The 13,453-nt window shown below is 43.4% G+C and overlaps 1 protein-coding gene across 1 annotated transcript in view; it reads left to right on the top strand.

Moving 5' to 3' along the window:
- MIB1 (MIB E3 ubiquitin protein ligase 1) overlaps positions 1-13,453 on the top strand; it is a 1,882,202-nt gene that overhangs the window by 1,633,626 nt on the left and 235,123 nt on the right. The window lies entirely within an intron of this gene.

Below are 13,453 nucleotides of genomic sequence, written 5' to 3'. Positions count from 1 at the left end.
TTGATTCTTAGTGGGAGGAGAACACAAAGTGTCTATTGGAAGGTTCTCACATTTAACCTAACATGAGGCACCTTGAAGTGATGCTTCCATAAGACCAAAAGCTTTGAGACAAGTGTTTGTAGTTAGTGTTTGAAAAGGAAGTATTACAGTACTAGTTTCTCTAGAATTAGGACCTTGTCATGGGGTAAGAATGCTCAGGAAATTAACAAGTCCTCCAAATGTTAGAACCTGAACCAGAAGAATGTGGAATTTTGCAAGGATCACTTTCATTTGAAGTGTTGTGGGAACAATGTGGAATTTTGCAAGGATCACTTTCATTTGAAGAATTGTGGGAACAGTTCGAACTGAGACCTTACCCCAGTGAAAAACAGCATCCTCTGTTGGGGCAGCAAGGAACCAGTCATCTAGGTAAGGGAAGGTCTTGTGTCCTTGTTGCCTGAAATAGTATACAAAAACTGACTTAAATTTTGTTTTGCGGGAGGACAGAAATGAGTCTAGATGAAAAAGTCTGGAATTACTATTGGCATGGTTTGACTTGAAAGCTTAGTCTCCTCAGCTACTGTCACTCCTTATTTCAAGGGGTGGGCATCTTGGAGGTTCAAAGAGTATATCCATACTCATCCATGTAAGCATGGAATAATGTACCATACCTTGAGTGTAGGAAAGTTTTACTTAAATTAATGCCTTTAGTCCCTGAAGGTTGTTTTTTTTTTTCCATGTGCCTTAAAAGTCAAAGATCTGGAATAGTACCTAAGTCTTTCTAGGCTGGTGGGACCTGCGGGGCAAATTTTTGTTGAGCTTATATTCTTCCTTTCTTGCTGATTTTTTGACAGGGTGGGACATCCAGCAAGGGGTGTGGAAGATTCCATGATGGTTGAGAAAGGGGATTAAGTATCCCCTAAATGTGATCTCCCTTATCTGTGTGGCCTTTGATATTTTTCTCCATGCTAGCACATGAAGAACAACATCTTGTTAACTGCCTCCAGAGGGAGACAGGATTTCTGCAGCCTGCTGCCCTGAGGGTGACTATAGGCTCTTGGAGGTTATGTGGTTTTCAGCACTCTGGGCTCCTAATCTTTCTGCAAATCAGGGCTTCCAGCACATGTTTTTATCTTGTGGATCATGCCAGGATCGCATCCTCACTGGATCCTCTGTCTTGTGGCAAAGATGCAGTGTGGCGGATGTGAAACTTAACTGCATCAAAAAATATTTGCTCGTATTCTTTGCTGTTTTTGTTTTTTTCTCAACTTCAAGGCTAAGCAGGGAGGAATCTCTTAGAGGGAAAATAAGGGAAGGTCATATTGGTGGTCTTGTTGGGGTTGTATTAAATGTAGCCGAAAGTGTTGAAATATGGCAGTGAGTGATCCTTTTCCTTTAGCAGTCATTTTCCCTGATCTAATTTGAGTTCTAATTGTTTAATTGTGTAAAAACATTTGCTTAATGTTGTAGCACAATTTGCTGACTTCACAGAATCTCATGTCTTTTTTGGAGGTTTAAAGTGTGGCAAAAAGGGAAGGAGTTACAATGAAGCAATCTGTTTAACTTGCTGCGATAGTACCAAGGAAGGGGGCATTCCTGCACTCTGCATAGGAGGTACCAAAGTAGTATCCCTTTTGAGTTTAAAGGAGATTTGATCTACTTAGGCTGATAGGTGAATGAATATTTTGTCTAACATGGTTGTGAATTGTCAGTCGTCTAAATTGCCTGTAGGTGTGCATTTTTTTTGTGACAGTGCCTAAGGGAGAGTGTGCATGCATGCATGCGGTGATGGTTTGGTCATTGTACAGGATGAGTTTCTATACCTTACACCTGTTGAGTGCTGGGCTAGGCTGTGGCTCCCCCACAGCCGCACTACCGGATTAAGCATGTAACATGAGACGGTGTTTAGTCAGATTTCCTTTAGTCTCTACATGTTCTTTGTTCACATGGAACAACAGTTTCTTTGCTTATTGTGAAGTCTAAGCAAAGTTTTTCTGCAAGCACGTTTGCTATGTCTTGTGGCAAGCTGATGACTTCATTGTTTGTAGATGGTACAGTTGTGTAAAATCTTACCATAACAGTAGATGTCCTTCTCTTCAGTGTTGCAGTATTCTACATAGAAGAGATCTCCAGCCAAGGGCAGCCCAGTGCTCGGCCAGTATGCAATAGCCTAAAAGATCTTGTATGTGCTGTATGTCACATTTATGCTCTCCACAAAGAATGTAGGGCATAAAAAGGATGTACGGACGCAACTACCCAGAACTGAATTGGCCCAGAAGAGAATAGTCTCTTTAGGACAAAGGAATCTTGCACGTCCAGAAGTTAAAACTGAACAACAAACAAGATGGGATTGGAGGGAGAGAGTGAATACTGCAGCTGTGAAGAGAAGGACATCTATTGCTATGGTAAGATTTTACACAACTGTACAATATCCTTATATGTCACTGTTGCAGTATTCTACAAAGAAGAAAGAGTAAAAAGACTCATGAAACAGAATGGGAGGTGGAAGGCTGAAAGAGCCCTCAACAAACCCACATAAAATGGTTTCAGCAAAACCTGCTCTGGCCCTAGAAGCCATTTCCAACTTATAATGCTTAGTAAAGGTATGGACAGAAGACAAAGTAGCAGTTTCAAGGATGGAATTTTTGTCCAACCTCTTGAAGAAAGCACCAGAAGAAGCGACATCCCTAGTGGAATGTGCTCTAACAGAAGTAGACTGTGATTTTCTATGAAACAAACAGCAAAAGGAGATGGCCTTGGGTATCCAGGAGGGCAGACAAGCAGAAATGGCTGACAAAATGGTCCTTCACAGAAGAGTAAGCAAAGCCAAACTGGAGCAACTCACACAAATAAGAGAAGACCAGAGAGACCCCTACTGAAAAGGGTTCTGGTTATGAGCATGGCACCAGACTGAAAATCTCTTCCATTTGGATATACAAGATTTTCTGGTTGAGGGTTTCCTTGCCTCATGTAAAACCGTGACCATGTCCTCAGAAAAGAGGTGCCTGAAAGGGAGCAAAACCCTATTACTCACAGTGTCAGTTGCAGGGTGGACAAGTGGGGATGGATGAAAGACCCCTTATCCTGTGTGAGGAGATCCAGCTAGTGAAGTAACTTGTGATTATTGCCCTTGGCCAGATGCATTAAGAGGGGGAATCGGTGCTGTCTTTGCCAAAAAGGAATCACTGGCAAGATTTTTGGGGAGTCCAGCTGAATCTTCTCTAGGACTCTTGGAAGTAGAGGAAGAGGAGGTAAAGCACAAAGAAACCTCTCATCCCAAGGAAAGGAAAGAATGTCCTTCTTCCATGCCAGATGGCATGGCACTCTGGAACAGAAGAGAGGATGCTGCCTGTTCAGAGGAAAGGCAAAAAGATCTACCTGAAGAATACCCCACTGATGGACAATGTCCAGAAACATGTCTCTGTGAAGCATCCATTCGTGAGCCTGTATTTTGGACCTGCTCATTGAGCCTGCCACTGGATTGTACCCTGAAGGAATGTATACTGCCTGAAGAGTTAACTGATAGCCACTTCCCAATCTTGAAGAGCCATCCTGCAGAGGAGATGAGATTTCACACACCCCTGCTTGTTGACATGCCACATCACTGTAGTGTTGTCTGTGTATACCTTCAAGGAGCCTGGAGAGAACATGGGGCGAAAGGCCCGAAGGGCCTGAGTTAGAGCTCTCATCTCTTTGATATCAATATGGTCTGACTTCTGAAGGGGAGGCCAAAGACCCTGAACTTTCAGGTGACCAAGAGAAGCTCCCCACTCCCTGTCTGAGGCATCAGTGAACAGGTCTTGAGAATGGACTGGAGGCTGAAAGGGCTGGCCTGGGATGAGAGTGAACTGCTGAATCCACCACTCAAATTCCTTCTTGAGACAAAGGAGGAGAGGTACGTTGAAATCCAATGTGACAATGCTGTAGCCAAACTGACTTTTGAGGTACCATTGAAGCTTCCACATATGCAGTCTGGCAAGAGGAAGCACTGGAATAGAAGAAGCCATGAATCCCAGAGCTGAAGAAACTCCCTGGCTGGCATGGCAGTCAGAAGAAGAAGAGACTGAAAGAAGTCTGTCAGCGACAATACCTTTGGAGGCAGAAGAGGCACTGTCTGAATCCTGCATCCCAGATGCACATGCTTCTGAGAGGGAGTCAGGGTGGACTTTTGGAAGTTGATAGTAAACCCCAGACTTTGAAGAAGAGAGATGGTGAACTGCAGATCCTGTAATAGTTGACTGGGCGAAGGCACCTGAAGCAACGCATTGTCTAGATAAGGAAAAATCTGAATGCCTTCAAGCCTGCTGAAGGCAGTGATAGGACCTAAGCATTTGTGAATACCCTTGGGGCAGTCAAGAGGCCAAAGGGCAAAGCAGAGAACTGAAAATGTGTGGAAAACGCAGAGAAATGTAAAAATGTAGTGAAAGAAGGGTGACTAGGGATATGAAGCTAAGAATCTCTCAGATCCAAGGATATCAGAAAAGCCTGAGGTAGTAAAAGAAGAAAGAGTTTTGAAGAGTAAGCAACCTAAAAGAATGGATCTCAAGAAAGGTGTTGAGCCGAGAGAGATCCAAAATAGGTCTCCAAGTGCCCTCCTTTCAAGGAACCAGGATCATCCTGGAGTAGAAAGTCCTTCCCACTTGGGAAGGGGAGACGCATTGAATGGTTCCTTGGTTCACCAGAGACCCTAGAACCTCTTGATCTAGAGGAGGTTAAGGAGTCCCTGAAAAAGGAGGGTGGGATTTCCCCTGCCATGAAGTAACCCTGATGAATGATAGAAAGAATCCAAACACCTGAAGTGATGAGACTCCAATTGGAAGACAAAGGAACAGCCAAAAGGACAAAGGAACCTGGTCTAAAAGAAGGAGGGGTGAACTGTCAAAGAGAAGTGGGCTTATCAGATAAAGGAGGCTTCTGGACCTCAGAAATCTGAGAAGCCTTAGCACAGGGGGGCCTGCCTCCCACTCTTCCTGCCCTTAGAGGTCTGGTAGGTTTGTCTGTGAACAAAGGCAGACCTAGAAGGATAATTCCTCTGGAACTTGGGGATAAGAGAGATGAGAATATGTTTAAGGTCCTTCATGGCTTTGTCTATTTGTTGAAGAGTCTTAACATGCCAGCAGCAGCAGTCCCAAAAAGGTGTTTATTCAGAGGAGCATCCAACAACTTGGCCTTTATGTCCTGAGGTAGAGACTGAAAAAAAAGGCAAGAATAATGCCTCATGATGGACCCAAAAGCAGCAGCATCATTGCTACACTTAGAGTGGCTAGCCACTTGAGAAGCAGAACCTAAAAAAGATAAGCCAGGGGATTTGCCTTCAGAATCAGAAAGGTCAGCGATAACCTGACAAGCTTGAGCAATCAAGGCCATAGCATATCTGGCCATATGGGTGTGGTAATAGCCCTAGAGGTGAAAGTAGAAGCAGTGTAAATTGTGTTACCCGCTCTTTCCATTGCCCTACTATTTTTTTATCAGTAGGTAAAAGTTTGGAAGGTTTGTCAGAGACTGACACCACAGCAGGATCAGCAGAAAGACATTTAAATAAAAATTGACAATTCTTAGGAATCTTGGAAGCAGCAATGAAAGTGTCTAACAAGGCAACTAACACAAGAGGAGCTGCCGATGGTTTAGGAGTAATCCACCTGAAGCAACTCATAATATCTTCTCAATTTCAGACACCTGAGAAGAATCCCACATAAAAATTCCATCCTCCTAGCAGTTGTGTCCCTAAAGGACAGTTCCTTAAAAGGAGACTCTGGGTTAACAGACTTCTCTTCATCAGAACCATAAGCCAAAGGCAAAGGCTTCTTTGAAGAACAGGACAACCCTTCACCAGACACTGAATCCTCATCCGAGAAGTCTGATTCCCTAAGCTGTTTAGAAGGGGTAGAGGTCCAAGGAGGAGCAGGTACCAAAACCCCTTGAGGAGGCTTTAGGGCCATCAAGGCAGAAAACAAGCCCTGAGTAAACTGTTGCCATTCCCTTTGAGGATACGTAGGATGGACCAAAACATGCTTTAGTTTTTGTCTTTTCTTAGAAGGGACATCAGCCATAACAAGTACCTGAGGTTCCGACCCTTGGTGAAATTCGATATTAGGACCCGGAACTTTCTCCCTGACCATTATCTGCAGAAACCCTCTAGGACCACCCAAGAGAATCAACCACAGCCCCCCCCCCAATGTATGGAGCCAGATGCTTGCAGATTCTCAGAGGACATGGGTTCATAGGACGATACTAGGCTATTGGCCTGGAGGCCCTTATAAGCCTAGCCAAGAATTTTGCCCATGTTCACACAAAGTCAGCACCTGTTTTCCCTCTCCAGCAGGGACACAGGTTGAGATCCCAGGGGTGTATCTTGTGTTTCCCATCCTGTTGTCCAGGTTCCTCTTAAAGAGGGCTAGTGAGGTACTGTGCTCAACATGGAGATGGAGTCTATTCCACAGAAGGGGGAGTCTTTGGGACACAAATCTATCCCGCCAACAAGTTCTATTAATGTCATAGACCCAGGTTGAGGCCTTGCATGTGGGTCCGGTTAGTGGAGTTTGACTTACGGATATGCAGCAACTCCATCAAGGCTGGGTCTGAGATGGCTTTGTATGTCAGACACAGGTCATCTCTGAGCAGTGTGTAGGAGACTGAGTAGAGGGACAGAGCTTTTAGCCTATCTGTATAGGATAGGTGTTTGAGACCCTGGATTAGTCTCTCCAGCTGCTGCATTTGCTTGGCAAGGTACATGCTGAAGGAGGCATTGTATTCGATAATGGGTCTGATAAGGGAAGAGTACAGGGATGTTATGACCTCCTTGTTTCTGGATGAAATACCCTTACTTATGAGATGGGCCATGTAGAAAGCTTTCTGTACAATGGAGGCAACGTGGTGGTCAAAAGTCACTCTGCTATCAACCAGGGTGCCCAAGTCCATCACGTCCGATTGCATGCTTAGCACGTTGTTATTAATGTGATAATTATTGGGGGTTCCATTTTCCCCAAAAGGGATAATGATGCATTTCTTGGCATTAAGTTTGAGGCCATGTGTCTGGCACCAGTCATTAGTTTGTGTAAGGCCCTCTTGGAGGATGTTCACATCACTAGGGGAATTTAAGATAGCACCAGCTTGCAGTTATCCGCAAACTTGGACAGCCACAGACCACTAGTTTTGGCTTGCCCTCAGAAAAGTATATCCCAAACAGTAGAGGCCCCAGGACCGATCCTTGGGGTATGCCACTCATTGCGGGTCTACTACTAGAGGTGGCTTCCCCTATTTTGACTGAGTGGGTACTATCAGTGAGCAGTTAGCTACCCATCTGATAAAATAAGGGTTGATGCCTGTTAAAGCTTTGGCTAGGTCAAGGTCGGCAGTGTGCACTATCTTCCCCTCATCCATGACTTTGGTGACTGTTTCAAAAAAGTCAACAAAATTTAACAGGCATGCTCTCTCTTTGACAAAACCAAACTGTGTGGAGTCAAGTGTTTGGAGGTTGCCAATGTCGTCGTTTATAAGGTCTATGATAATGCATTCCATGACCTTGCAGATCAGGCTAGTTAGGCTGATGGGCCTGTAATTGCTTGGGTCATTTTTAGCTGAATGGAAGGACAGCCACTGTCATCTTTGTTTAGAGGGATGACAGTGGCTGTCCTTCCATTCAGCTAGGACGAAGCCAGTGCTCAGGCTTTGGTTGAATTGAGTGCCTAATGGTGCTGAGAGCTCATGCCAGAGTTCATGTATGAAGCAGGCAAGGATATTGTCAGGTCCCATGGAGACTGTATTTTTTTACCTTTGAGAGGGCATTAAAGACCTGATTGCTGGTGATGTGGGGAAGGGGGCAGGTGCTGGGGACGTCCTGTTTTACTGATGGTGGGGACAGGGTGGTGAAGTTTTCACTGAACCTTTCTGCTAGCAGGTTGGCTATATCTACTGTGTTTGTGGTGTTCTTGACCATTTCAGAGCAGATTTGGGTGTTCCCTTTGAGACTGCAAACATATGTGAAGAACACCTTGTGATTGCCCTTAGTGGATATGGGCAATTTGGACTCGAAGTTAGCCTTGGAGAATTTCACCAGTAACCTTATTTACTTGTTCAGACAAAGGAGAGATTGTTTCCAACTTGGCGTCTCTGCTCCTTCTTGATTCTGGACAGCAATTTTTTCCTTTTATTATAGAGTTTGTTTATTGATGCTGTCCACCAGAGAGGTTTACTCTTCCTTGAGGAAGATGATTTGGTCCTGTCAGGTATTGCTGAGTCCATGCAGCTGTAAAGGTGCTCATATCATTTTTGGGTGTAGACTTGGCATTAGTGTTAGTTCCAACTGAAAGGATGGTGGCTGTGAAGCTGCTTATACCTGCTCTCAGGAGATTGTAGTCAGCTTTGGAAAAGTTTTTTTGTTTGACCCTGGCAAGGTCGGGGTCAGGGGAGATGGTGACTTCAAAAGTGATCGCTTTATGGTCACTTCTTACTAAAAAGGATGACACTGTAGGGGTGCTACAGTGGCTACTCATGTTAGCTAGTACCAGGTCAAGGATATTTTCACCTCTAGTGGGGGTGTTGACCAGCTGATCCAATGCATTGGCATTGGTAAAGTCACGGAATATCTGGGTGTTCGTTCTTGGGCTAGAATAGGTCTTCCACTCTATGGTTGGGTAGTTGAAGTCACCCAGGATCAGGGTAGAGGGTTGAATCTTGATGGATTCAAGTAAGTCCAGAGAGGTAGAGTGGGAGTCCTGAGTCATGGTTGGGGGTCTGTAGCTAGCTATGATTTGAATAGGTGTTTTGTTAACAGTTAACTGCCCACTGTGTGTCATACTGTTTGTATAGCCTGGAGGTTCATGCAAAGAGAGTAGTCCATGCCAGCCTCCGGGGTCGCAGCAGTGGAATCCAATCTAGGCACCGAATGACCTACAAAGCTGTTACTTGCTTCTAGAGGGATGTCTACTGTAACCCGGACAGCTAAAGAATCCAGCCAAGACGTCTTGGCCTTTTTACCTAGTGGGAGTTTCTCAGGATTAAAGAAGTCTGCCATGGTACCCTGGGCTAGCTGTTTAAGCTGTTGGTTTTCAAGATAAATGGCCAGGGAAGACAAACTGCTTTTGAGTGTCTTAGCCACAAATGCCTTACAGATACTATGAGAGGTATGGTCGTGGGTAGCACCCAAACAAAAAAGACACAGTTTGTGACGATACTTATGGAGAATCTGCCTCCCACACTGACATTTTCCCTTCTTGGATGACATTACTTGAAGCCTGTTTTGAGTTGTACCCCACATTTGCTGAAGGATCCCTTTGTTTTCATGGATAAACATGATGACATTACAGTTAACCAGAGTAGAGTCATGGTTACACTGACTGTAGTCATACTGAAGGACAGGGGAATTGAAATTGCAAGGACCTGTGTGAATAGTCTGAAAGTTGCAGAAAATATAAATTTGGGTTTCTTTTGCACCTTGTTTGGCATGATCTCAAATATTACTTTCTTTACTTTTGGGCATGATTATTTTAGGCAGACTAGTGGTGTAGAAATAGGGGCCTTGATGTCACCCACTTTAACATTTGTATAGCAACTTGGGACACACGTGTTTTTGTCTTTTGTCAAAAATTGTCTAGGTAATGGCTTTTTTATTAATGATTTTTTTTTAAATGTTGAGATAGGGTTCCTCAGTTGAACATCTTCATTCATACTTGAATTTAAGATCCAGTTTGAAATGTTTTGATTTTTAAAGAAATTAACAGTTTAGAGAGGTAACCATCTGAAATGTGAGCAAGTCCCAAAATACAGAAAATACTAAGTCAAGATGAACATTTTTCAGAATATTCCCTTTTTCTCCAAGGTATGGTGATCTTGAAGTTGGTATATATAAGTTGCGGACGGGGGTTACAGGGGGGCTTGTCCCCCAGCAAAAAGGAGTTTAAAGGAGAGAGGCAGTCTTCAAGATTTGCTCTTTTCCTGATTTTTTTTTTTAATGGCTTGTTCAGCACTGTGCATTTTGAGTGCCAAATTTCAGTAGGGAGCCGTCTAGGTGTAAATATACAAGTATATGCAGGCGGTAGATTAAAAAAAAAATTCATAGAAAAGAAGTTCTTGATTTTTTTAACCAGTTTGCACCCACTACATACTAAAAGGAGCATTGTGACGAGTCAAGTTTATCGGGGCTTCCAGGCCGACTTTTGAAAATGAAGTTTTGGTTGACAAATTCTGATAGATGAGCTTTGTTTTTGTAAGAACCTAATTAACCCTGATGGTATTAGTGAAGTTATGATGGAAAATATAAAAAAGTGGTGCACTATGTATGTCTCTCTTACTAGTGTTGACATTTCATGCAAGGCAGAAGTAGTAAAAAAAAAAAAAAAAAAAAAAATGGAAATACTGTTAATTTAACACTCGCCTACACTTTGGACACTAAACAGTTTAAAAAGAATTGTTAAACACTGGAATGTCTTTTAAGCGATAGGGATATGTTGAGTAAAATTGTAGGTGACTTGCCTGCAAAAAAACAGGATACCTGCAAAGTATGCTAAAGAATAGTTCTGTTGTAAACTATGGACAGAATGACACTAAGAGAAGTAATGGGCGTATTCTTGTTGTGAATGTAAACTGTGCAAATTTATAGCTAATTAGTGCTAGATTTAGGTCTACATGTGAATCTGAGTATGTGGTTTATCATGCTCTGTGCTTTTCATGCGAACATTTTACATAGGTAAAAACAAGAAGAATGTTGAAATAAAGGGTGCCTGCATGTGCACCATTGAAAAAACAAAGGCATTAACAATACATTGAAAAAACTCTGTTTTATGTCAGGGTTTTAAAAGATTTCATTTTTTTTATATTGGAAAATGTTGCTGTCGATGCTAGAGGTGCATGTTGAAAAGCAGGAGCCAATTCCAAGTCCAATGCCTTTTCCACCCCTGGACTTCATGGGTGTGTACTAGGCTAATGGCCCTGGAGCCTTTACAAGCCTAGCCCATAGAAGTACCCTGGCATCATGCCACCCAACGTTAGTTCCCAGTGCCTCTTATCAAGTAGAGCCACTGGAGTGATCCCCGGGGTGAACTTTCTATTTCCCATCCACTCATCAAGATTTCTCATGAAGAAGGCCAGTGAGGTGCTCTGCTTGACATGTATGGAAAGTCTGTTCCAGAGCATGGGCAGTCTGCGGGTTATGAACCTGTTCCTCCAGCATGCGCTTTTGATTGTGGTAATGAGGTTGAGGTCTCTGGAGGGTGTGGTGTGGAGGGATTGGTATTTCTTTAGATGTAGCATTTTTAACAGTGCTGGGTCAGACATGGCTTTGTAAGTCAAGCAGAGATCGCCTCTTAGTAGACGATACGAGACAGAGAATAGCTGGAGTTTTTTGAGTCTGTCCATGTACGACATGTATTTAAGGCCTAGGATCCCCTTTGTGAGGTACTTTTGTGGCCTTTCCAGCTGTTGCATGTGTCTAGTGAGGTACATGGTAAATGGGGCATTATACTCAATGATTGGTCCAATGAGGGAAGAGCACAAAGAGATATGATGACCTCTTTCTTCCTGGATGCAAAACCTTTGGTAATGAGATGTGCCACATAGAAGGACTTTCTGACTACAGTGGCAATGTGGTGGGCGAAGGAGAGGTTGCTGTCATCCTGTGTCCCCAGATCTCTTATAACGCCTTCAGTGTTCAGTGGGCTCCAATTAATGTGGTAATTAGTGGAAACTTGAGTTTTTCCCAAAGGGGATGATGATGTTTTTTTAGGCATTAAGCTTAAGGCCATGGTTTTCACACCAGTCACTGGCCTCAGTGAGACCTTTCTGTAGGATGTCTACATCACTTGGGGAGTTAATAATGGCTCCCGGCTTGCAGTCAACCTGGTCAGCCAGAGTCCCTCCATGTTGGGCTGGATTTCTGAGAAGTAGATGCCAAACAGGAGAGGACCCAGGACCAATCCCTGTGGGACTCCACTCATGACTGGTTAGCATTCTGACTTGTAGTCCACTACTTTCACACTGTGGGTTCTCTCGAAGAGCCAGTTTGCAACCCACCTAGTGATATAGGGGTTGATGCCTAGTTTGGTGAGTTTATCAATAATTCCTGAGTGGGGAATGTTATTGGAGGTTTTGGCCAGATCAAGGTAATCTGTATGAACTGCCTTGCCCTCATCCACAGCTCTAGTGACTGAATCAAAGAAGTCAACCAGGTTGAGCAGGCACGATCTACCTTTCACAAAACCAAATTGTGTGGGATCTAGAGTTTGGAGATTCCCTATATCCTTGTTAATTAAGTCCATGATGATGCACTCCATAGCCTTTATATATCAGACTCGTCAGGCTAATAGGGCAATAATTCCCAGGGTCTGTAGTCACTCCCCCTTTATGGAGAGGGATAACTGTAGCAGTGCGCCATTTGGTAGAGACAAAGCCTGAGGTGAGTCTGTGATTGAACAGGGCATACAGATGTGGTGCCAGTTCACTTTGTAGTTCATGTAGAACACATCCAGGGATATTGTCAGGTCCCATGAAAGCTGTATTCTTGGCCTTGGATAATGCAGCTTTAACCTGTGCTGCAGTAATGTTGACTGCCTGGCATTCCTCTGGTATTTTGATTTGTCCTGGGAGGGGGGGGTAAAGTTGGCACTGAATCTGTCGGCCAGTATGTTAGCAAATGACTCGCCGTCTTACCCAGTATTAGTTGTACCTGACGTATCTCAGATGCTACTAGTCCGGAAGTGTGCATATTTTTTATGAATATGGAGACACCACCACCTTTGGAGCTTCGGTCCATGTTTTGGGGCTGAAAGATGTTGAATGAGTTATAGCCTGGTAGCGCAGGGGTGCTTTCTGCTGCTTTAAACTAGGTATCCATTACAGCACAAATATCGATGTTCTTCATTTTGAGGAGTGCTTCGAGCAAGTACATCTTGAGATTTAGACTTCTAGTGTTGACCAGCATGACCCTCAGATTGCATTTATTTATAGCTGTTACAGTGGTAATTTGGTCTTTGGAACATCGCCTAAAAAAGGCACTATAGGGGTGGCAAGAGCCTTAGCCAGTATCCTGAAACCCAGGGGTGACAGATGCAGGCCATCTCTGATAAAGCATTGAGGTCTGTCAATCATGTCACTTAGTGAGAGTTTTAAAATTAATGATCTGGATTAAAAAAATAGTAGAATATTACAGTGTTCGCTAGATATTTTTATGTTTTAGTTCTTTAAGCACTGTCATTTGTTATAATTTTATTATTGAGTTATACAATTTGCATCAGCCAATCATTCGTTTGCATTGGAGTGATGTCATGTTTATGGTGTTTAAAACAAAACTATTTTGTCTGGTTAACTCCCTGAGGATGTCTCCATTGGTGACACCATTAATCTCTTGTGGGGGCAATTTAAATAGTGATCCAAGGAAAGGTGTTAGAATTGAAAAAAAAAAAAAAAACATGGTCCTTTTGAGAATGGATGAACCCAGACCTTGCCCCCACCCATTGATTGTCAGATATGGTTTCCAGCCACT

Source organism: Protopterus annectens, chromosome 3.part0 (genome assembly GCF_019279795.1).
Source record: "Protopterus annectens isolate FY-2018-M chromosome 3.part0, PAN1.0, whole genome shotgun sequence".
Lineage (NCBI taxonomy): Eukaryota > Metazoa > Chordata > Ceratodontiformes > Protopteridae > Protopterus > Protopterus annectens.
Note: the sequence above shows the minus strand (reverse complement) of the source record. Positions and strands in the feature narration are given on the sequence as shown.